We start from the raw sequence: 23,754 nt of genomic DNA on the forward strand, positions 1-23,754 counted from the left end.
CCGGGGCAGAACCCCAGGTGGAGGGGCGGGACTGGGAGCAACGGCTCCGCCCTCGGGCGGGAAGCCCAGGCCGGGTAGGCCCTCTGGCTCCCTGGCTCCGGCCCCCTCCCAGCCGTCCCGGCGGAGAACAGGAGGGAGAGGGGCTTCTTGGAATTCAGTGGAACAGCTCCAGAATGGCCCGGTCAGACATTCCAAGATCTTGGAACCTTAGCACCTCTGTGTGCCAGCCCTGGAGGGGTCACGCATAGTTTTCTATTCCAACCCGTTCGTTCTACAGTTGGAGAAACTGAGGCCCTGAGATAGGTAGAAACTGGTGTAAGTCACAGGGCATGTTAGTAACTTCTTCCCGGGGGGGCTCGGTGGCTGCTAGAGTGGCAGTAGAGACCGCAGTGGAGAACAGGGACGCCTTTAGCAAGAGCCTGAGGCTGGACATCAGGAAACTAGGTTCTTGCCTTTGCCAGCTTCCCTCTCCCCATCCCGTCCCCTCCTCCTCTTCATTCTGCCCTTCAGGGATAGAATGCCAGCGCTGAAGTCCAGAGGGCCGGGGCTGTTGAATACATCTTGTATCCACAGGGTCCAGAAGTTAATCAGCACGTGTTGCATGAACGAATGGATGAGCGGGCCTCCCGCAGGCCAACTCTCACCCAAGGAAATCTCCCCGGCAGAGAAGGCAAGCTGGAGGGACTTCTGTGCTGGGCAGGTATCATAAAGGGATAAAGCAGGGGGGTGGCTGTGTTGCCAGAGGGAAGGCAGGGGCTTCGGTGAGCCAAAGACAAGCCAAAGACCGCAGACTTGTGTCCTGATGACCCTTGTCACGCAAGAATGTGGGCCAGTGTTTCCAGATCTTCTGATTTTCCAAGAACACCCAAATCCGGATTATTATGAGAAATATCCCAACTGTTAAGTGCTAGCAACTAATGTAAAGCAAATTTAAGCACTGCACAGGCCAACTCAAACCTGAGGAATATGTTAAGCTGTCAGGTGCCTTTTGCCACTTCCGCTCTGCTTTATTGTTTTCCAAAGTTGTCCTAGGCTGCATTTTTAAATGGGAGAACTGAATTAAACAAAAGCAGTTAGGCTCCCTTACCACCAGCACTTCAGAACTTCAGATGTTGGCTATGCTGAGCTCCAGGAGGGGAGCTGGTAAAGCTGTATTTTCCAATCTTATGTGGCCAAGGACCCTCCTTTCCACAGGGCTTCTAGAAGGGCCAGTGTCTGGGGAATTGAGGGGAACGAAGAGTGCCCAGGTGTGTCTTCTCTGCTAGCATCTTTCCCCTGCCAGTATGCTGTCATAATCCCTTTCCTCTTCCTTAAAACCACTGTGTGTGAGGAAAGAAACCAGACCTCCGGAATAGCTGCCGGAGTGAACCCACATTTTTTTGAAATGAGGGCTGCGTGGAGCCAGCAGCTCCCGTTTGCTCAAAGCCCCATAGTGAGGGTGATCAGATTTATCAGAAGGGAAAACTGAGCCTGTTGTTCTGGCCAAAGAAAGGTTGAGGACAGACAGGAAAAATACAGCCTCCTGAGGGGAAATGCTGCTAAAACGGTGTTTCTGGAGGCTTCAGCCTGAAGGCTGTCCTGGAGGTCAAAGTGGGACAAGTCACGGAGGTCAGACAGACTTGGGTTTTGCAGTCTTCGCATTGTCCCAGACCTCGGTCAGGAGAAATAGAAGTGGCACAGGGAGAATGGCAAGGGAGGTGGGGTGGGGAGGGCTGTAGCCTGGAAGGAAAGAGGCCTGGGGAGGTGGGGAGGGGAGCTCACAGGCTGCAGATCTCGGGGCGGGGGTGGAGGGGTGGGGGTGTCAAAGGGACAAGATAAGCTGAATTTCTAAGAATTCAAGACGCTGGGCTCTGACATTAAACTACCTGTGTTCAAATCCTCCCTTTTATTTGGGGTCAGACCCTTGGGCAGATTATTTGGCCTCCCTCAGCCTCAATTTTTTCTTCTCTAAAATGGGATGATAATATAAATGAGACACAGTACAGTGTTCAGGAAAGTGCCCAGCCCAGAGTAAGTACTCCATGAATGTGAATGATTTTGATGGTTGTTCTCTGCGGTTCAGGAAGAGAAGACTAAGTCCTGTGGTTGAGTGTTACCCGGAGGCAGATTTCAGGCCAATTCAAGGGATTACTTTTGTAGGAAATCTGGCGGTTTTCTTAATAAAAGGATGGCAGTGATGGGTGAATCAGCACATGGAGAGGAGTAGGTGGGACTCTGGGGCCCAGCTCATGTTCCCCAGCATTCTTGTTTAAGGGCCCCTTAGTACTCCCCCAAACCCATGGTGGTCTCAGGGGACATCTTTCCCCTCTAATGTTCTAGGCAAATGGACACTGACCGGCAACTCTGAATGCCATTACACAGCTGGACCAGGCTGGAGCATTTAGGCCGGACATTTCCGAAGGCTCAGGGATGCCAAGGGGGAAATAAGGAAGGACTAACGTGAGTCAAGTCGTATCGGTGCTAAGACGCGACTCACTCATCTTCCCTCTGTGTTCCCTACAGGATGCCTACCTGCCTTCTTCCCTGAGACAATGTCCATCGGCCCTGCTGCTACCCAGATGGATTCAAGAACTCGAAAATGTCTCAAGTTCAGGCCCAAAAAGTAAGTCTCAGAGAAACAGAAGTTCCCTCTTGAGCCAAGCTAGCCTTTGCAGTTTCTGTCTCAGGACCTACCTGTTTCCGAGGTGAATGACAGCAGAAACATCCATCCCCTACAGAGGGGGGAGATCTGCCCCCTCCTTCACATAGGTGCACACTTCCCCCATCACCCACAAAGAGCAGCTGCATTAAAACAGGACCAGAGGGGCGCCTGGGTGGCTCAGTGGGTTAAAGCCTCTGCCTTCGGCTCAGGTCATGATCTCAGGGTCCTGGGATCGAGCCCCGTGTGGGGCTCTCTGCTCAGCAGGGAGCCTCCTTCCCTTCCTCTCTCTCTGCCTGCCTCTGCCTACTTGTGATCTCTGTCAAATAAATAAAATCTTAAAAAAAAAAAAAACAAAAAACAGGACCAGAAACCTAACACCTGCTCACGGAACGCAGATCAGACATGGTGGGGGTATAGCGCTGTTACTTCCTGCCGGACTTCAAAAAGCTCTGAGCTCTGTGTTACTAGCACAAGGCAAAAGGGGCAGAAAGTGCCCATCTGCCCAGGAGGGAGAGAGATTCCGAACTGAAATGGGGAGCAAAACTGAAGGACTTTGAAAGTTCTTTCCAGCTTGAAAATGTTATGATTTGGATTATTTACCCATAGAAAACTGTTTGGGATGCGGAGATCTAAAAGTGAAAAAGTGGGTGGGTCCATTTTGTGGCTTTGTCTTTCATTGCTGTGTGTGTGGTGTAGGTGTAGGTGTGTGTGTATGTTTGGCCATTTTTGAGCTAAAATTAACTCAGTACAGATACTATTTTCTTCTGACTTAATTGACCTTGGCAAAGATCTTTTGCACAGATTATGCATGGTCTTGTCCTCTGGAGGTCATTTTGTGTAGGCTGGGCCAAGTCAAGGACTGGAAAGATAACACAGAAGTCGTCTGGACAGTCAAAAATGTCTTAGAGTGCAATTCCTTAATTCAGAGTACAGCTCCTCAGCCTTTCCCCAGTCCAGGCCTACTGACTCTTGCTTTGTATGCAATTGTTACAAGGCTAACGACTTTGTTTCCCAGTCTGAGAATATTGGAGAAAGTTCAGAGGGAATAAAGTAGATGGTGACTGGAGGCACTTGCCTGTTTTGTAGTAATACAGATGCACAATGAAAGTGTCAGGGAGAAACAAAAGAATAAACATAAAAATCAGACCAATGAATTTCCCCAAAGCCGGGGAGGTTAGGGCCATTGGGTGCCCAAGCAAAGAGCTATGTCCATGGGCACCACCAAATCATGGCCATGCCACAGAAGGGAATGTGGGGTCACCCTTCGGCACTTAAATTCTGTTCAAGATCCTCTTTTTAAGAAAGCTGGAGAAAGGGGCGCCTGGATGGCTCAGTGGGTTAAAGCCTCTGCCTTCGGCTCAGGTCATGATCCCAGAGTCCTGGGATCCAGCCTGGCATCAGCATCAATGGCATCAGCATCAGGCTCTCTGCTCAGCGGGGAGCCTGCTTCCCCGCCCCTTATCTCTCTGCCTGCCTCTCTGCCTACTTGTGATCTCTGTCGGTCAAATAAATAAACAAAATCTTTAAAAAAAAAAAAAAGAAAGCTGGAGAAGGCATCCGCAATGTTTTAAGGTTTCTATTAAAACTGGTTACTTTGACTGGTTCCTGCTGTAAGCCCAGCTTCAGCTTCAGCTGGAGAGCACCTTCCCCAAAGATTCAGGCTCAGGCAGCGGTTCCACAACGAGTAGGATGTAGCTCTGCCCAGGTGCCGGAGGTCGGGCTCCCCAGCAGCAGGCTGGGCTCAACGGCCTCCTGCCTCTCCTCAGAGCCCACGGAGGCCAGCATTACATTCCTCGCACTTGAAGCCCTACAAGCTCCTGGGGCTTGAGAGGGCGTGGGGCGTGTGGGATGTGGCGCTCAGCACACTGAGTGGGAGCCCAGAATTCGGCTCCTGGCATCCTTTCCAACAATCAGGCCGTCTCCTCCTAATGAGCAGTTTCTCTATTTGCAAAATGCCTCCCCGAGAGAAAATTCCACAGGTTTCCTTCGTCCTCCAGTCTAGTGGCCACAGGTTCTCACTTTAACTCCCATGCTTGACTGCTGCCTCGTTAGTTACAATGAATGAACGATCCTAGGTGAGGTCAGAGGTGTTTCAGGAAGCCATGCTGGGTGCAGCCCACAGACGACTGACCGCCCAGACAAGCCACTCTCTCCGGGGGGGGGGGGGGGGGGGGGAGGCTGAGGGGCATCCAAGACGCAGACCTTGCTGGATATTATTTGGGCAAAATGGTTCTGGGAGGAAGAGCATTTTCCCTCTTGATGGCGGTACACCTCCTTCTGCATTTCTGAGCAGGGAGACACTCCCGACCCTTGCTTCCGGCCCTCTTGGTGGTCTCACCGAGTCCCCCTTGTTTTAGCATCAGGATCCCCATATCAGACTTCTGAACCGCGAGTGCCAAGAGCCAGGGCACCCTGGTCCCTTGCCTTTAACCCTTCATGGGGCCCCAGTCCTGGGCATTTCAATGGCTCCTTTCTCTGGCGCTCAATGAAACATTCTTCCGAGCAGGTTATTGAAAGCAGAGCTCCGGGTCCACAATGGGCGCTCTGTGCTCACAGCCACTGCCCAATCTGTTTGCCCAGCTCAACTGTGGCCTCGCCTCTCCGCACGCTCCCCACCCTCCACCCACCCGACCCCGGCCCCACCTCGAGGCCAGCTCAAAGGGAGGCCGTATGAAAGGACTTGTTCTCCACCTTCTCAGAAGTTCCCGCCGTGGCCTCTGCCAGCCTTGGGAGGAATTAGCCCAACGGGACCCAGGCTTGCCTCCAGCCTGTCCATCCGGGGCTCTGCCCACTTTGATGTCCAGTGGTTTCCGTCTTCCCTGGTCAGCTGGCTTCTCTCTCACATGCACACACCAGGTGGGACTTTCAGAGAAAGAGGTGAAATCTCAGAGAGTGAGACTGAGAGTGAGGGGCCCTGAGATCCAGATAAGTGGAGGGGCTCGGAAAAGTGAGGCTGACAGGCTGCCCACTAGTGTCCCCCCACCCCAGGTTCAGGGAAGGAAAGAGTGCCCGGGTGAGACCCCAGGAGCCAATGGCTGTGTTCCAGCCCAGCTCTGCCATTGACTAGCTGTGTGACTTAGCTACCTGAGTCGACCTCTCAGTGCCCCGGTTTTCTTGTTTGTAAAACAGGAGTAATTATAGTAGCTACCTCATAAGGTTGTTGTAAGGCTTACAACAGACAAGGCATGAAGCATGAAGACTGAGCATGAAGACTGGTGCATTATAAGCTCTCATGAAAAGATAGCTGTTGTTATTATTGTTACTATATTTAAATTCTATTGTTATAATACTTGGAATTTATTCCTACAAGTGCATAGCCTCAGGGACAAAAATCTGCATTCCCTCGATCAAGTCCTTTTTCTCTTCCAGAATTTTCCATGGCTAGCTACGCACAGTCTGTAGTAATAATGCTATAATAGCCTGCATTTCATGAACACCCACTATGTGCCACATGCCATGTGTGAGGACATCATCTCACCGAATTCTTGTGGACACAGGTAAAATTATTACCATCACCTGTGTCTTCCAGATAGAGAAACTGAGAAGCAGAGAAGGAGTAAGTAATTTGCCCAACCTCAAACAGCTAGGAAGTGTCAGAGCAGGATTTGAACACAGGTCTGGGATCCAAGGGCTATTGTACTGAATATGCCACTATTCCCTCCCTGTTAGAGACCCCCAGCCTCTCACTGGGGTCTTTGCTTCCGGTTCCCCCAGTGCCCTTGGTGCTTGGACCCCAGTTCTCTCAATGCACTGGAATCCCCTGGCACTCCCCGGGGGTCCTGAGAGGCAGCCTCATATGCTGGCATCTAGGATAGAGCTCCACCGCTTGGCCCCCAGTGCCTCTTGGCCCTGCTCCCTGCCCTTTGCATCCCCTCCCTGAGGTCCCAGTGCCTGCTCCAGGAGCTTGGGGATGTCCCCGGAAGTCCTTTGAGGCAGAGGCTTCCCCTGGCTGCCTGACTTCTCAGAAACAGATATCACCTGTCACCTCTGTCTCTCTGTGAAACAAGAGCCCATCTCCCAGGGCAGCCGTGTTGCTGGGCTTTTCTTCTAAGGGACAGTGCAGCCCAGCCCCCACTGCCTCCTGGCCCTGGCTAGACAGCTCCAAGCCAGGGATGCTCACTAATGACGGGGAAGAGGCTTGCCTCGGTTTCCATGGCAACGGCTGCGTGCTCCGCTTAGTCAATCACTCTCTGAATCTCCTGCTGGTCTGAGAGTTATTTTGCATAGACATGCTTCACTCTTACCCAGGAACTCTGCACTGGCTCTTCAGATCCTTCCAGATAGTTTATAAAGTTGATTTTCTCTTTCCTTCCTCAGTCGAAGTTCCTTTATCTTGAAAGCTCAGCTCAAATCCCACCTCTTCTAAGAGACCTTTCCAGGTCCCCTCCTCTCACCCCTCCCCAGGTGGAGTCAATCTTCTGCACCCCGAGCTCCCCTGGGGCATGTTTATGGCTCTCTTAGATCACAGTCTGCCTGTTTCACAGTTATTTATGTGTCTCCCTCTGAGCCCCTGGTGAGTGATCAGCCCATAGTAGGTGCTAAACAAACATTTGTTTGAATTTATTTGAGTTTCCCTTTCAGGGTTTTAAAAAATTACTATTATTAACAGTACAGACCCTTACTAATAATCCCTATGCTTGTAAAATTATTTACAGTTTATATATAGCTTCGTGCTCGAGGGCTTTAAACTTTAAACCCCAGCTCCTCCCTTGTGAGCTCTGTGACAACGTACAAGCCCAGTGACTGTTCTCAGCTTGCTTCTCGTCCGTAAAATGGATTGTTGTAAATATTAAAATAAACGCGTAAAGAGTTTACTTAGCACAGGGCCAGATGCTCGCGATGCCTCAGTGAAATGTTAGTCATTATTCTAACCACGGTCTCATTTGGACCCCACCAGAGCTCTAGGATGAGAAGAAGGGCAGGGTTTTTGTCAATGTTGTTCTTGTTGCCCAGGACACGCGAGAAGGCTGAGGCTCGGAGACGGGAAGGTTGGCCTAAGTGTTCAGACCTCTGCCGAGTGCTACGGTGGGCGCCCGTTGTCAGCCTCTCCCCTTTCCTGGCACTGGAAGCTGCATTTCCCTGTGCAGAGCCATTCCTTTCTCCTGGTGGGTCCACTCCGAGGCAGGCTTGGCTAATCAGAGCATCAGATGTCCCTGGCCACAGTGATTAGTATAGGGACAGGCGAGGGGACCCAGCTCAAAGGGAGTCCAGTGAGACTCACTTCTGAGGTTTTATTTGCATTTCTGAGAGCAAGATTGTCTCTTCACTGCTGGACTGGAAGCCTAACTCTAGGCTGACTCTAGGGGCCAACTCTAACAGAGAGGAAGGCCAAGTGCAGAGGTAAAGACAGATTCATCGTATTGTCATTTGAGCCGAGGAATTCCGAACAAACAACTCTGCAGACTTTGGCAATGGGAATGAGTACAGTCCTTCCATCTTGCACCAGGTTGCACTGGTGTCGGTCACCTGCAACTGAACAAGTACCAGCTATTGCAAATATCCTGTCTCCTCCACACTGAGGTCAGGGGTCTCTCCATTGTGTTCGTTCACACGACAAACACTGAGTACTTGCTATGTGCCATCTACTACTTCCCAGGGCTGAGACTGCAGGGATGGGCAAGACAAACCACCCAGCCCTTGGGGTGAGCTAATAGTCCATTGTCATCCCATTTGACATAGGAAGAGACTGAGGCTCAGAGAGGGGGACATTGCCAAAGTACGTGTCCTTCAAATGATTCAGGGTGCCATGGTTCAGAATGAGGCTGGCCAGGAGCTGGGACAGGCAGCTGGGACTGGCCAGTCACTGTCAGGAAGATCTGGTTGAGGCATTCATGAGTTTCTGCTTATCCCAGGTCAAAGCAGGAAGGTTCTGGACCCAAGCAAGAGGTGGGACACAGAGGCTGAGACTCTGGACCCCCAGCTCTATCACTCCTGACAGGGGATGTTTTCCTGGGAACAGTGTGGTCTGTTTTGGGGGTCTGATTTGGGGGATTTGACTCCCATGCTCCAGGCTGAGTGGCTAGCCTCTCCTCCTGGGCTATAACTCGATTATTAAAGGCTCTCCAGCCTCAGGATTATCCCAAGAGGAAACTTCTTCTCCTGGGATCTCTCACTACACTTGTCAAAGTGAAAGGCCCATTTTCCAGCCCAAGCTGAGACAAGTTTTTCTCCTCCATCTGATGACTCAGCCCCTGGGAGAGACCAGTCTCTCCAGGGCTGGGCCCCTTGGGGAGACTGTGATGTCTGAAAGTTGGATGTGCTTTCAGCTTGCTTTGTTTGTCTCTGCCTCATCTGGATCTAGAGTCTGACATATAATAGATGAATGCGTTTTTCTCGAATGAATGTTTGTGGGTTTTGGTTTGCTTGTTTACTTGTGTGGGGTTTTCCGAAGGAGAGAGTGTGCCCATCCCGAGGCAAGCTGACTGTGAAGCTAGTAAGGTTTAAGCATCTGGATCCTTCCCCAGCACCGGCCCCTCTCTAAGCCCTGGGAGGGGCCCCAGCCATGGTCATGTGCTTCTATAAGATTTACACGAGGCATTTGAACTGCAATCAGTTGAGATCACTCACTTTTTCCATGCTGCCCTCCTTACTGTCAGGTCTTCCTTTTGTCCAATGCCTTTAGAGTAGCTGTGGAATTTGGGGGATCTGGCTAAGGAGAAGTGGAATTGGTGATACCTTTAGTTTGCATCTGGCGGCCGTCTAGGTTTTGCATATAGTTCAGTCAACTGTTTCAGGATAGGAATGTCCTGAAGGACCCCCTTGCTGTCTACCGAGCCCACTCACCTGGCATAAAGACTCAGAGATGAGGGCTCCGAGCTGCATGGCGCCATGAACCTGTCCTCCAGGAGCTGGCCACAGAACTGTGTGTGCTGGAGAGGAGGGCTTGTTTGAAATCTAGGAAGCTGGAAGCGAGGCTATAGAAAGTTCTTCTGATGATTGTAAGCAGATAAGCCTTCCCTTCTTTTTTTGTGTCTTATGGTTGAACTGCATCCCTCTGAAAAGCTCTGTTGTTGTCCTCATTGCCGGTACCTCAGAATGAGACCTTAGTTGGAAATAGGGTCTTCTTGGAGATAGTCAAATTAAAACGAGACCCTTAGAAGGGGCCTTAATCTGATATAATTGTGGTGACCTTATAAAACGGGGGAGGTTTGGACCCAGAGATGGACAGACAGGGAAACCCCAGGTAGAGATGAAGGCAGAAATCAGGGTGATGCTTCTACAAGGCCAAGAACACCGAAGACTACCAGCAGAGCCCTAGAAGCCATGAGAGGGGTCTGAACCAGATTCTTTCTCACAGCCCCCAGAACGAACCGATACTGCCAACACCTTGATCGCAGACCTCTAGCCTCTAGAACTGGGAGACAATACATTGCTGTGGTTTAAGCCCCACAGCATGGAACATGGTTATGGAAGTCCCAGTAAACAAATCCACATGGGAAACAAAAGTCATCAGAAGACCTGTGTGTGTGTGTCCCAAACCTGGGGCAACACCACACATGGTGAGAACATCCATGTGTGAAGTCCCATGTTTCGTGCATCCCAACTAGCACAAATCAAGAGGAAAAATCCAGTTAACCCTGCAAGAAGGAGGAGCCGATTATCTTTCCATTTTCTTTCCAGGAGCATACCTTAGATGACACCAGTGCCCTGCCCCCCACCCTCCAAGAACTACACGGCTCCCACCATCTGGAACTTTCTCTCATTGTCTGCAGCTAGGACTTCCCTACCTCCACCCCAAGGGCCTCCTCCCATTACCTGTGTGTGCTCTCCCACATCATATTTAGAAAACAACCGGCTGGGCTCTGCTTCTATGGGCCCAGACCTCAAATTGGAGATTCTAGAGGTTTAAGGGGTAGAGTGGCCTGAACCCTGTCCCCCAAACCACCCTTCCTTGTCAGTTTCCATTCCTTCCCCCAGCCCAGAAAACCAAATCAGAGTTCTTTCCTCTCAGACCCTGAAGGAATATTGCCTTCATGTTTGGCCCCAGGCGAACATTCTCAATTACCCTGGAAAGGCCATCTAAACATTGGCGATTCTGCTGGGTTTTTCTTTCCACCTTTTCCTCCTCCTTCCCCTGGCCTGGCCTCCAGCCTCTCTTCCATATTCCGTGCCCCACGGTGTCCTCAGAGGAACCCAGCTCTCCCTCTTCCTCTGCAACCCACCTCCCACCCACACTTACCACCAGCCTCCTTTCTCTTATCAGATGACCGGCCACTCGGATTGTTTTTCTTAGGCGTCTGTCTGAGGCTCTTGGCTAAGGATGTGGGCAGAAGCAGAGGGAAACTATAGGGTGGTTCATCTGTAGCAGCCAGGTAGGGATTCAGGGGCTCACCATGCAGAGGGTTCTAGAACAACCTCGAGTACAACTTTACTCATCAAGATTCTGGACTTGGCACTGAAAAAAGGGGATTGATCAGGACCCTTGGAGAGACAGAAACCCATCTTGCCAGCTTAATGCAAGAAAGGGGAGTTTTTTGACTGATGGAGCCATGAGGAAGAAGAAGGAGGGGGCGCCTGGGTGGCTCAGTGGGTTAAAGCCTCTGCCTTCAGCTCAGGTCATGATTCCAGGGTCCTGGGATTGAGCCCTGCATCAGTCTCTCTGCTCAGCAGGGAGCCTGCTTCCCTTCCTCTCTCCACCTGCCTCTCTGCCTACTTGTGATCTCTGTCCATCAAATAAATAAACAAAATCTTAAGAGAAGGAGAAGGAGAAGAAGAAGGAGAGGAAGAATGGGGCTTCTGCGGGGACTTACATTATCCCATTTTTCACCTTTGCCCCCTCTGTAGCTGTCACTTTTATTTTTCCAGGCTCGCCAGGAAAACACTCAAAGACCCTTTCTTGGCCCAAGTTATAAAGTCCCAGAGAGCTCACACATTAATGGTGGGAATATTCAGAATGGTGCGGCCACCATGAAAAACAAAAGTCAACGTGGAATTACCTTAAGACCCAGCAATTCCATGCCTAACTGTATGCCCCCCAAAATTGAAAATAAGGACTCAAACATGTACTTGTACACAAATATTCATACAGTGCTATTCAGGATAGCCAGAAGGTAGAAATAACTCAAACATCTTTCAGTGGATGAATGGGTAAACAACTTTTGGTAAACACATGCCATGGAATATCACTCAGCCATAAAAAAGGAATGGACTACTGAGACATGCTCGGTATGAATGAGCCTCAAAACCAATATGCCAAGGGAAAGACGCCAGATGCCAAAGGTCGTGTATTGTCTGATTCCATCTGTGGGAAATAGCTAGAAGAGGACAATCCATAGAATGCAATTTGGTGGTTGTCAGAGGAATTGGAAAAAGGAAATGTGGAGCTAAATTGGTGTGGGGTTTCCTCTGGAGGTGATGAAAAGTTTTCCGAACGAATAGGGGGTGGTCGTCCAATGTTGAATTGCTCCCTCACCTTTAGAAAGTTAATTTAAGGTCATACTCATTTCACGACCATAAAATGTAAAAGCCCCCAAGAGCAGCTCTAGTTGGCCTAGCTTGGATCACGTGCCCACCCTGGCCAGTCAACAGGGATTAGGGGTGGGATCTACAAAGACAAGGCAGCTTGCCTTGGAGTCACATGGTTGCAGCTGGGGGAAGTTGCTTTCCTGAAGAGGTGGGAAACAGAGCCCTCTTCTGAGACAATGAAACCTTAGTTTAATAAAAGAATCACCAAACGGCAGGGCTAAAAGAAAATCTGGAACTACACCATCTGTTTGGTGGCTACTAGTTAAATATGGCCATTTATTTATTTTTTAGTATTTTATTTATTCATTTGTGACAGAGAGAAAGAGAGGATGAGCAGAGGAAGAGGCAAAGGGAGAAGAGAGGGAGAAGCAGACTCCCCACTGAGCCGGGATTTCATAGCCCAGGACCCTGGGATCATCACCTGAGCAGAAGGCAGACACTTAACCGACTGAGCCACCCAGGCACCCCAAGTATGGCCATGTAGACTTCAATTAATTTGGTTTCTAAATGGCATCAGCACCTTTCATCAGCTAGTGGCTACCATATTGGACAACAGAGATACATAGAACTTTTCCATTATTGCAGAAAGTTCTATTGGACAACACTAATTTAGGGATCATGAGTCCAAGCCCTTCATTTTTCAGGTGCGGGAAATGAGACCTAGAGGAGGAGAGGACTTACATCAATACACACAATATTTTAGGGCCATAGCCAGAACCAACACTCAGGCTTCTTGAGTTCTACTCCAATGACGGGCTTTCCTTACAGGGGCACATGCTGCAGGTGCCGTCTCTCCTCAGGGGGCTCTCAGTTTCATGGGAGAGAAGACATGCCCACAAGAAATGACTGGGCAGCCTGTTTGATTCCATTCACTGATCGTCTTGAGAGGCTCTGGGAGGCCAGGCACCCAGTCACACTGGGAAATCAGTGTACGCCACAGAGAGGATGATTGGCAAAAGACCACATAAACATAGGGGAAGTGGAGATGAAGTTCTTAATCGGAATGAAGCTCTAATGTCTTTCTGTTTATAAAAGCAGCATGCTCGTTGCATACAACTTAGAAAGCCTCGAAAAATATTAAGGAAAAATAAGTATCACCACAATCTTCATGACTCAGAGATTGTCATGGTTAACATTTTTATATATATCCTTCTAGGCCTTTTTTCTCTCTGCATTTCCAATTATAGACACATATATATGGATCAAAATGCATTTTATACACTTTATTCTGTCTCCTGCTTTTTTCTGCTTAATATATTTTGTACAATTTTTTGTGTAATCAAATGTAGATTCATGTCATCGCTTTAACATCTGGGAGAGTTGGATTTTGAATAGGAGGTTCTGCAGGGCTCCTTGATAAAGCAGCACTTGACCAGGCCCCTGAAGGATCAGGAGGTAGACAGCGGCCAGGGTGTCCTCAGCAGAGGGGATGATGTGGACGAAAGTCAAGTCAGTGTCAGTCCACTGTGCCCGCCGAGCTGGCCATCGATAGATGAGGTCATTGAAGCCCAGAGGCAGCAAGTGGTTCTACCAAGGTCACATGTGAGTTTGTGTTCAGGGTGAGACTTGAGCCGAGGACCCCAACCCTTCCTCCAGGGCATCAGTCCCCACAAAGTCCAGCCCAGAGTCCCCCCCACCATGGGGCACTCAAGGCCCTGTACCACCTGGTTCTTGTTCCCTTTCATTGTCTTAGTGGCAGATGACAGCCCATCATGGATCATTCTGGGCCTCAGCTTTAGGCACCGACAGGGAAATCGAGGCCCATGGAGGGAAGGGCTGTCTGGGTCACCAAGCTCGAGGATGACGACTGCTCTCCTGGAGAGAGCCCTCATGCATGTCAGGCCACGAGCAGGGGCCTGGCCTCCACCAGGAACCCTCTTCTCCCCTTCCAAGGGCTGTGCCTGCGCCATGCTGAGTCACAGTCAGCTTAGCTGCCATGAGTCAGCAGCATTCTTGGGGGCTGACAGCGCCATGCTGTATCTTCAGGCCCTGCCTTGTACCTCAGTGAGCCTGGCACCTTCTCCAGAGAGGCGAGACGTGACAGAGTCAGCCAGATGAGTGGCCTCGGGTCACGGCCTGACAGCCTGGGAGCTGACCTGTAGGGGCCTCAGGGATTCGGATGACTCAGAGAATCCCCAACTGCCTCTGTGCTGCCCGGGAGCTGGACGCTGACATGCTCTCTCCGGAGGAACCCTGGGTAGAAGGCCTCAGCCACTGTCCTGGCTGGGAGAGGCTATGGGGGATACAGTGAGAAGATTCCCTGATTTCCTCTCTGCCCCAATTTGGGCAAGTCACTCTCCACCACCATGTGTAGGGGAGATGTTAAGAGCATGGGCGTGGCCATGAGACAAGCTTGGATCAGGATTGGAGCCCCAACTTGGCCTCCTACCACCCGTGACCTTGGCCGGTTCCTTAACCCTACAGAGCAGCAACAGGATGAAGTGAGACGATGTATGTGCAGCACTTGGCACAGGGCAGGACACAGAAAGGACACTCAAGAATTAGGAGTGATCGTTAAGGTCATAAATACCATCCATGGTCTTTTCTGGCTTTCCCCTTGTGTGCACTCACCCATTCACTCCTTCATTCATTTAACCAGTATTTACTGACCACTTCCAGGTGGGGACAGAGCTGGGAACAGGGCTTTCCAGGGAGCGGAGGTCACCTGCTAGCTGACATTCATGGTAAAGGCCTCAGCTGAGCCGAGAAAACACAGATGTCAACAGTCATGGTCCCTGCATCTTAGAACTTAACATTCTAGTGGGGAGAAGAGAGACCGCTCAAAATTAAATGGATAATAAGAAAGACAATTGCAGCTGTACACTTGAGGGTGGCTGGGAGAGGGAGCCCCTGTAAATGGGGTGGCCAGGTGGCATCTCTGGGGAGGGCGATGTTTGTGTAGAGACGTGAGGGCGGACCCGTGAGAAGAAACCAGCCTTGTGAGGAGGCAGGAGGAGGGCCTCCGGGCCAGGGTGAGAGTTAGGCTGAGGATGGGTGCCAGGAGACGGTCTGCTGGGGAAGGCACGTCAAGGAGGGGCGTGGTGCTGCTCTGAGAGAGGGAGCGGCTCGAGATGAGGACAGGGAGTGTCACCGCCTTCCAAGCCATGTGAAAACATGTTCATTTTCTCCAAAACACGATTCTATGCTTCTGGAGGCCAGGGTTCTCTAGAGGGCAGGACACCCCAATGCCTAAATCAGGACTAAAGCTGGCAAGAGCCTGGCCATTTTTCCCAAGGGGGTAGCCTCAGTTCTGTCCCTGCTGCTGTACTGCTCAGGCTTCCCAGTTCCAGCAGGGCCCTTGGAGGTGAGCCTCTCCTGGAACAGAGAGACCACGGCAAAGCCACCTGGAGGCTATTTCTGGCGGGAGGCCGAGCCCTCCAGCTGCAATCCCGGAGCAAATCTGCCTTGATAGTTGGTCCTGAGGAATGCAGAGTCCACATCTACCCTAGACACAAGGAGCCTTTTCTTGCCCAGGCCCCTGGGGTGAGGGTTTCCAGGGAGGGAGGTCACCCGACTTCTGCTGTTCATGGTGAAGACCTGGGCTGAGCAGAGAAAACACAGCTGTCAGCCAGAGGCCCAGCAGGTGTTGACCTGCAGGGAAGGACCTGGACAGGGGAGGGGAGGTGGCTGCCAGGCTCCCTGGGTCCTTCCCCACCTCCCAAAGTTCAGTCACACCGATGACCTGCATCTTCCTTGCCTATTCTAAGTAATGTTGACAGCCTGCCCTACCATAGATCATCTCCTGATCTCACTTCAGAGGGAAACTGAGGCCAGAGAGGGGAAGGGCCATCCAGCTAGATAACACCCAAACATTGAGAGCTTGTCAGGGGTCAGGAGTGTGGTAAGAGCTTAACCAACATTTCACAATAATCCTAGGATGTAGCCATTCATGTTACTGCCATTTTCCAGATGGGGAAACTGAGGCTTAGAGAGGTTCACTTACAGGCCCAAGGTCAAGGAACTACTAAGAGGAAAAAAATCTAGATTTGAACTCAGGCCTTCTGTGTGACTCTAAAGCTCATGCTAATTTTTTGTGTGTGTGTTTTATTTACACAAATTAATTTTGTTCTCAAAGGAAACTTATTACTACTACTAATGAAAAACCCGTGTTGGGCAAAGGCAAAAATAAATGCAACAAAAATCAAATAATGTCAGTAAATTCTAACTAAAGTCTAAAAATACTGTTGCTGTTCAAAGACCTGAGCCTGAAAGTTGCTCTCAATGGATGAGAGAGATGAACGCATGTCAGAAAGGGGCCAGTGATAGGCTAGTACCCAACGGAGGTTCCTCCTTGAAAGAACCTCAAAGCTAAATGGGGTTGGAAGGAGACCAGCTCTTCACTGCATGCTTCCTTGTCATTCAGGACAGCTTAGCTATGTGGTTCTCCTGCGTGCTGTCCACCAAGCATTTCTGGGTTTCTGCCTCCCGGGCATGAGGAAAGAGATGCCGCCCCGTCCCTTTGTGGTGGGATGGGACCACGTGACTGACCAGTGCTGGTTCCAGAATGTACAATATTATGAGTTGGGACTTTGCACTGCTGTGCCCTCCAAAGCTCTCTTTTCCTGAGGGAGGGTCCCAGAGAGAAGGAGCCATAGTGGGTATGCAGCAGGAGTAAGAACTAAGCCCTGATGTTAAGAGCCATCAAGAGTTTTGGGTGCTCACTCACTGCTGCGGCATCTAAGTGTTCTGACTAACATGGCAAACCACCCGGAATCATGCTGAAGATCCTTCCTCCCTTTGCAGAGCCCACGGCCTTATCCCCTGTGTTGCGTGGACACTGGCCAAGTCCAAGCCTTCGTGCTCCTGTAGAAGCCATGTCTCCTTCCCTGAGATCACTATCTTGGAGAACCAACCATTTCCCCAAAATGCCCTTGACTTCCCCACTCCTGGGGCTTTGCTTATGCATTTCTCTCTAGCAGCAATGATCTTCACCTCCATACTGGCTAAAGCCAACATTGTGGTAGAGGCCTATTGCCTAGGTTTGGATTTGGGCTCTGCTTATTACTAGCTGTGTGATCCTAGGTTAGTCACTTTGCCTCTTTGGAATGGACTCATAGGAGTATTCAAGTACTCAAATGGAGACAGTGATAGGGCTCCACTCCTCACAGAACCGCTGGGTTCAATGGGTTACCATCTGTAAAGCAATAGAACAGTGTCTGGCACATAGTAAAATGTTTATAAGCATTAAATTATCAGTGTGATCCTTGCTTCCTGAAATCCTGCCTTGGCCTTGCTCCTGGCCTATGCATTGAAGACCGGGGACCCTTCCCCTGATTCTGAGGGTCACTTTGCATACTGGCTGGAAAGATTGGAAACCAAGCATATTCGTTTGCCCATGCTCCCATAACAAAGTACCGTAAACTGGGTGGGTTAAAACAACAGAAATGGATTCTCTCATACTTCTGGAGATTAGATGTCTAAAATTAGGTGTTGGCAGGGCCATGCTCCCTCTGACATGCTGGGTTGAATTTTCCTCGCCTCTTCCTAGCTTCTGGTAGTGACCGTCCACCCTCAGTGTTCCTTGCTGTGCAGACACGGGTGTCTGATCTCTGCCTCTCTCATGCTGTGTGGTCTTTTCCTTATGGGTCTGCCATATTGGACTATGAGTTCATCTGTAAGGCTTGATCTTCAAGTAAGGTCATGTTCACAAGTACTGGTGTTGGGACTTTTGGGGGGAACACAATTCAACCCATAATACCAGGAGTCAGAAGGCCTTTGGCCTCTGGTTTTTACTGGCAGGTGGAAGGGGGCATAGAAATGGAGGGAGAAGGTGAATGGGAGCTCTGATCCAGGTACCAGGACTCCTGGACTCTGCCAGCAGCTTCCAGGGTGACCTCAGACATTCCCCTTTCCTAGGCCTTATCATTCTTTATGGTAAGATGAGGAAAAGAATGCCCCACCCCTAACCAGGTTCTCATGAGATCCAAATAAGGCAGGGAATAGGAAGGGGCTTTGCAGCTTGGAAACCCATACACAAATGAGAAGACTTGCCCCTTAGCCTTTGACTTTCCTCTCAGCCTCTCACCTGAGCCGGGCAGCATTACCAAAATGGTGGTTTTTCCACCAACCCTGCTAATTAGACATGCATGAGGCTGGGCCCTCAGCCCCCCACCCGCTCCATTCCCAGGGTTTCTCATGAACTCATTCTTTCTCCTGTTCTTTAGTTCAGTTCCTTGGCTCTGAAAGTCTGTTTCCTCCCCTCTACAGTGGGGAGAAGGTTGCCACCACATATGGTTGTTGCAAGAATTAAATTTAGAGGCAATGCAGTTAAGTCAGCATGGTGCCTGACACATGGTAAACTTGAATCAATGCTCATTAATATTGATTTGATTATCACCATAAGGAAGTAGCCCCCACGACATACAGACACACAGTGCATTGCAACCATTGTGTCCCCCCTTAGCTCTTGGGCCTTTGTTCCTGCCTTCATCCCCTAGCCTTAGATCCTTAGTGCTCCGTTAGGCTCCAGAAAGGATGGGCCTGGTTTGTTGGGAGATCCCACTGGTTCTGCTCACGGTGTGGCTTGGGAATGGCCCCTGTCTTTCGGGTCCTTAGTTTCCTCCTCTGTACAATGAGGGTATTCACCTGAGCAGTCTCTGGCAGGCCCCAGCAGCTTTCTTGCTGTATGATTCTAGCCCGTAGGGGCCTTTTAGGGCAATTTAGGCCCCGGATCTTGATGGGCTGAGCAAAGACACAGTGGCTGGAGCTCAGACAAAGGCCAGGACTCCTGGTTCTGCTTCTTGCCCTGCTACTGACATGCCTGGGCAGTTCCTTTCCCTCTTTGTAGTTCTTCTCTCCATCACTAAGAAGGCTGGCTGGGACCAAAGCCCTTCCGGTCTGCTTGTCTGTAGTTCAACAACCAGCCCTCTTTTGAAACAAGTCAAGGTTGTCTTCACCACCTGGCCTGAACGTCTACTGTGCCCTCCTCCAGAAGGCATGTCCCCCATGTCCTACCCACCCCCGCTCTGTCTGCATGGTGCTCCCCTTCACCTCACTTTGCTTGTTAGCATTCAGCAAAGCCTGCCTTTTCCAGCCTATCAGAAACCACATGTAGACACACAGCCCTGAGACTGCTTCTCCCTAAAACATGTATTACCGGAAATCATACTACACACTTATTTGTAGCTTTCTTTTCCCCAGGCTCCCACACTAGAATATAAGCCCTCTAATCACAGGGACCTTGTCCGTCTTATTAAGCACAGCACTCTCGTGCCCAAGATAGATCTGGGCACATAGTAGGTGCTTGATATACTGTGGAAAGTAGAGGGAGGAGAGAAGGAGAGAGGGAAGGAAGGAAGGAGGGAAGGAAGGAAAAAGGAAATGCTACCTACATCCGTGAATTCAGCCAAGATCACCTAAAATGCCTTTTCTTTTTCACCATTGCTGTTGCTAAGCAATATCTTTTTGTATTTATCTGTTCAACCAATATTTATTGCCAGCTGGCTCTGGCCCAGGCGTGGAGCTGAACCCAGGGGATAGGGAGGCCATCTCCTCTGGGTCTTATTTCCCCCAAGGAAGAGATAATTTAACATTTTACCCAATCAGTAAACCAGGCTTGTGGTCAGTACAGTGAAGGAGAGCGGGACACCATGTGACCCTGGGACAGGTCATAGGCTGGGGGATGGGGAGGAATTAGGGAAGGCTTCTCCGAGGAAGCGGCACAGGACCTGAGTGGTCAGTGAGGGTATGGGGAAAGGAGACTGGCTCCCTGGTGTGGACTGTGGCAGCCCCAGGGTCTGGCCTGCTTTCCCGGGAAGACTTGCTCCTTAGCTACCCAGCTGGACACCCTCCTCCAGCAACCCAGGGCCTCTCCCTGCACCCTTAGATGACAGATCCTTGCTCTCTGCCTTGCGGTGGGCTCGGCTGCCTCTCCGTCGGCGCTCCCTCACTGTGTCCCTTTAACACTGGCCGGGGTCGGGGGGGGGGGGTGGGCAGGCCCTGGATGGACTCCCCGACCTCTGCCCTGCCACAGCATGCAGCAGCCGCCCTCTCTCGCCTGCCTCTGCGGCGATGGCTTTTTGATGGCCCTCCGCCTGTGGCCGGGGCACCACCCCACGCTTCTCTACCAAGTCATGACCTAGCTGACCCTGGGTGGTGTTGGAGGACATCCAGGGAGGCCGCTGTCAGGCAGGCTCTATTTAACAGCAACGGCAACCACAACAATAATAGTAACAACAACAACAATCGTTAGCAACAACCACAACAGTAACAGGAGCAAGAACAGCAGGCATACAGTGCCTCCCTCTGACACTTGTCTCAGTAGGTGGTCAAGCAAGGGCTCTACGACAGGGGCGTGACACTGAAGCCTTCTGTGACTGGCTGAAGAGCCCATCCTTTCCACACCCCCACGGCCGGGCTTTCTGGGGCCGGTGACTGAGCCAAGGGCCTTCTCCTTCTTCAGGGAATCCAGCTGTGCTCTGTCACGAAGGAGTGGGATAGTGTTGGGAGGTGTTGGGATAGCGTGGGATAGCGTTGGGAGTCAGAATCATGGACATTTTATTTATTTATTTAAGAGAGAACATGAGAAGGGGGAGGGGCAGAGGGAGAAGCAGACTCCCTGCTGAGCAGGGACCCCCCCCCCGCCCCCCCGAAGTGGGGACTTGATCCTGAGACTCCAGGATCATGACCTGAGCCAAAGGCAGTCACTTAACCAACTGAGCCACCCAGAAGCCCCAGAACCGTGGATCTTTTCAATGTTGGGCAGAACCCTGGAGAAGGGAATCAGAGGACCATCCTGCCCTCTGGACATTGCCATAAATGATAGTAATTACAACAGCTACCGTTTATTTAATACTTACCATCCAGTACCCGGCACTGTTGTACACATGCGTTCTGATCTCACAAAGCTGTTATCCCCACTTTGCAGATGAGTAAACCGAGGCAGGGAAAGTTACAGCGTTACAGCTGCTGAGCGACTGTGCTGCGGTAGAAGCCGGTGGGCTCCCGAGTCAAGCTCTTAAGCTCAACAGATAAAGCATCTCAGAGTCACTGATGCGGTCCCTGTACACGGACTCGCCCGGGCTCACCCCTGCCGCCACGTGGAACACACAAAGGCAAAGGGACCCGTCATCCCAGCCCACATACTCCCCCGGCCCTTGTCCTCCAGACCAGAGGCCGTGTTCATGGTGATGGGTCTGGATGCCTTTTAGAAGAAAAATACAATTTTCTTTTCCACTCAACAAGCCCATGTTTCTCTCCCCTACCTCCAGCCCCAGTGTTTATTTCGGCCAGGAAATGGCCTTTGAAGTCCTCAGTTCTTGAAAGCTGAGTGGGAAGGGAGGCACTACAAACATTTTGAAGCATGTCCACATTTTGGTAGGAACGTGGAATTTTTTTAAGGATTAATAACACTTTTTGGAATCCACCAACCCTGCTGTTTTTTTCAAGGAGAAAAAAAAAATAGCCCCTTGAAAATCACCGCTGTTGGGGTCTGCGGGGAGAAGCCCGCGAGCCCAGGGAGCTGTGCCAAAGGCCTTCGTAAGCAGAACCAGGCAGAGACCGATGGGGAAGAGCTCCAAGTGTGCTCCGAGGGAGAGATTTCATAGACCATGGCAAGGTGAGAGGAAGAACAACCGAGTTGCTCCTAAAGCTCCATTCACTCAGTTTCACTCAGGGGTTATGCCCTTCCTGGTTTGCTTGATGTCAAAAAGTACTCTCTTTAAGGAAATCGTGGCTATGATCAACGATAGCCTTCTTTAAAGTGTCTTTAGCAAAAGAAAATAGTTGTCAATCCTGTTTTGGTCTCCTGATTTTTAATTTTAATTTTTTTTGGAATGTGTCCGGTCTATGAGATCTCAGGTCTGAGAGTGTAGTTGGGGAGGAGGAAAGAGCTGGACCCAAATTATCTTTTTTTTTTTTTTTTAATTTGTTTGCCAGAGAAAGAGAGAGAGAGAGTGCGCACAAGCACAAGCAGGAGGAGCAGCAGGCAGAGGGAGAAGCCAACTCTCGAATGAGCAGGGAACCCGATACAGGACTCTATCCCCAGACCCTGAGGATCATGACCCGAGTCGAAGGCAGATGCTTAAACCAACTGAGCCACCCAGGCATCCCAGGACCCAAGTTATCTTAATCCAAAGTAGAAACGGGTCTCCTAAGACTCCAGCAACGTGCCAAAGAGGTTCAGGGAAGGTCTCTCCAGACACAGATCCTAGGAAAGGCTTCTTGGAGGAGGGGATGCTGAATTAGTCCAGGAGGGGCAGGGACCACTGCTCCTCCTCCCCACCCCCCACCCAGGGCCAAGGTTGAACTCCAGGGAGAGGGAAGGAAATGAGCAAAGCCACAGAGGAAGAAGCAGAATGGCCCCAGGGGACACTTGTTTGCCCACAGGCTCTCTCAAGCTGATCTCATAGACTTCTCACAACAGGCTGGCAGGGTACCCCATTTATCATCCAGCTGCCACGCTAGGAAACAAAGTCATGGGCAGCGTCACACGACAAGCAGAGACGGAGATGTGTTCTCACCTCAGCCACGCAGAGTGCCTGCTACTTAATTTGCAAGCCCAGTGCACAGCAAAAACATGGGGCCATGAGTTCAAACATTATTAAGAATTTTAAAACGGTGACTACAGGACATTCATCCAAGCACAGGGCCCTCCTAAGTGCAGGGCCCAGTGTGACTGCATAGGTCACACACCCAGGACAAGAGCCTGGCCACCTGGCCCAGAGGTCTAGCTCTTTCTATGCTGCTGTTTTCCAGTAGACGGGAGAGTTATGTTAAACAGACCCCAAATCAACAACATACCACATTGTTCCTCCATGGCTATGTTTGGGGGGTTAAGACAATAGGTGGATTTTTTCCTACTTTTCTATATAACTAACTTTTAATACAGGAGGAATTATGGAGTTTCCTGGCCATTTTCTGAGCTTCCTTTTCAGCATCACTTGGGTCTCCTTTGTCTGTCCTTCTCTCTGACTCTAACCCCCTACCCACTCCCTGTCAGGGCCCCAGCCTGGCCCTGGCCTATGGCTAACTGTTAGGACCAGAGTAGACTGTGATAATGCAGAGCATGTGGAGAGACCACAGCCTGGAGAGTAACTAGGTCTACTTCCTGCTCTGCCACGAATATACTGTGTGGCCTTAGGTAAGTCCTTTACCCTCTCTGGGCCTGATGTTACAGTAGGGCCCTTTCATACAGAGCTCAGTTATTGCAGTGGACAAGGAGGCAACCCCACCCACCTTTCTAAATGTCCTTTCTAAATGTCCTCCTTTTCCACTAAGAGCACAGAGGGAGTGAGTCGGGACAGCCTGGGGAAGAGGCAGCACCATGGGCAGAATGCTGAGCCTGCCATCAGGAATTCTAAGTTGGAGATTCTCTAGGTGGGTACTATCTGCCCCTATTAGTACCTCTGTCTTCTCTGTTCCAAACTCTCCGTGGCTTCTAACTGCCCCCAGAATAAACCCTAAACACCTTAGCATGGCCCTACATGAGCCGTCTTACCAGCATCACCTGCTCCCATCTCTGCCTCTTGCTCACACTCCTGTCATGCTAGCCTCTTGCCTTCCCTCCAAGCTTATTCACCATCAGGACCTTTGCACTGGCTGTTTCCTCTGCCTAGAACTCTTTTCCTCTGACCTTTACATGGCTGCTTCCTTCTTGCATTTGGAGCCCCAGCAACATTGTTACTCCTCAGAGAGGTTTCCCTGGCCCT

At 50.6% G+C, this 23,754-nt stretch overlaps 1 long non-coding RNA gene across 4 annotated transcripts; it reads left to right on the forward strand.

Annotated features, from left to right (window-relative positions):
* The first annotated feature begins 71 nt into the window (after positions 1–71).
* LOC125101001 (uncharacterized) lies at positions 72–23,397 on the forward strand. 4 transcript variants are annotated; one of them, XR_007127728.1, is made up of 6 exons: positions 72–315; positions 574–700; positions 2,503–2,602; positions 6,011–6,138; positions 17,870–17,876; positions 21,497–21,642. It is a non-coding gene; the product is annotated as an uncharacterized LOC125101001 (long non-coding RNA). The 4 variants fall into 4 exon arrangements; XR_007127729.1 differs by lacking the exons at positions 17,870–17,876; positions 21,497–21,642 and adding an exon at positions 23,324–23,397; XR_007127727.1 differs by lacking the exons at positions 17,870–17,876; positions 21,497–21,642 and having other exon boundaries at positions 2,503–2,606; positions 6,011–11,227.
* The last annotated feature ends 357 nt before the right edge of the window (positions 23,398–23,754 follow it).

This window comes from Lutra lutra, chromosome 5 (genome assembly GCF_902655055.1).
Source record: "Lutra lutra chromosome 5, mLutLut1.2, whole genome shotgun sequence".
In the NCBI taxonomy this organism is placed as follows: Eukaryota; Metazoa; Chordata; class Mammalia; order Carnivora; family Mustelidae; genus Lutra; species Lutra lutra.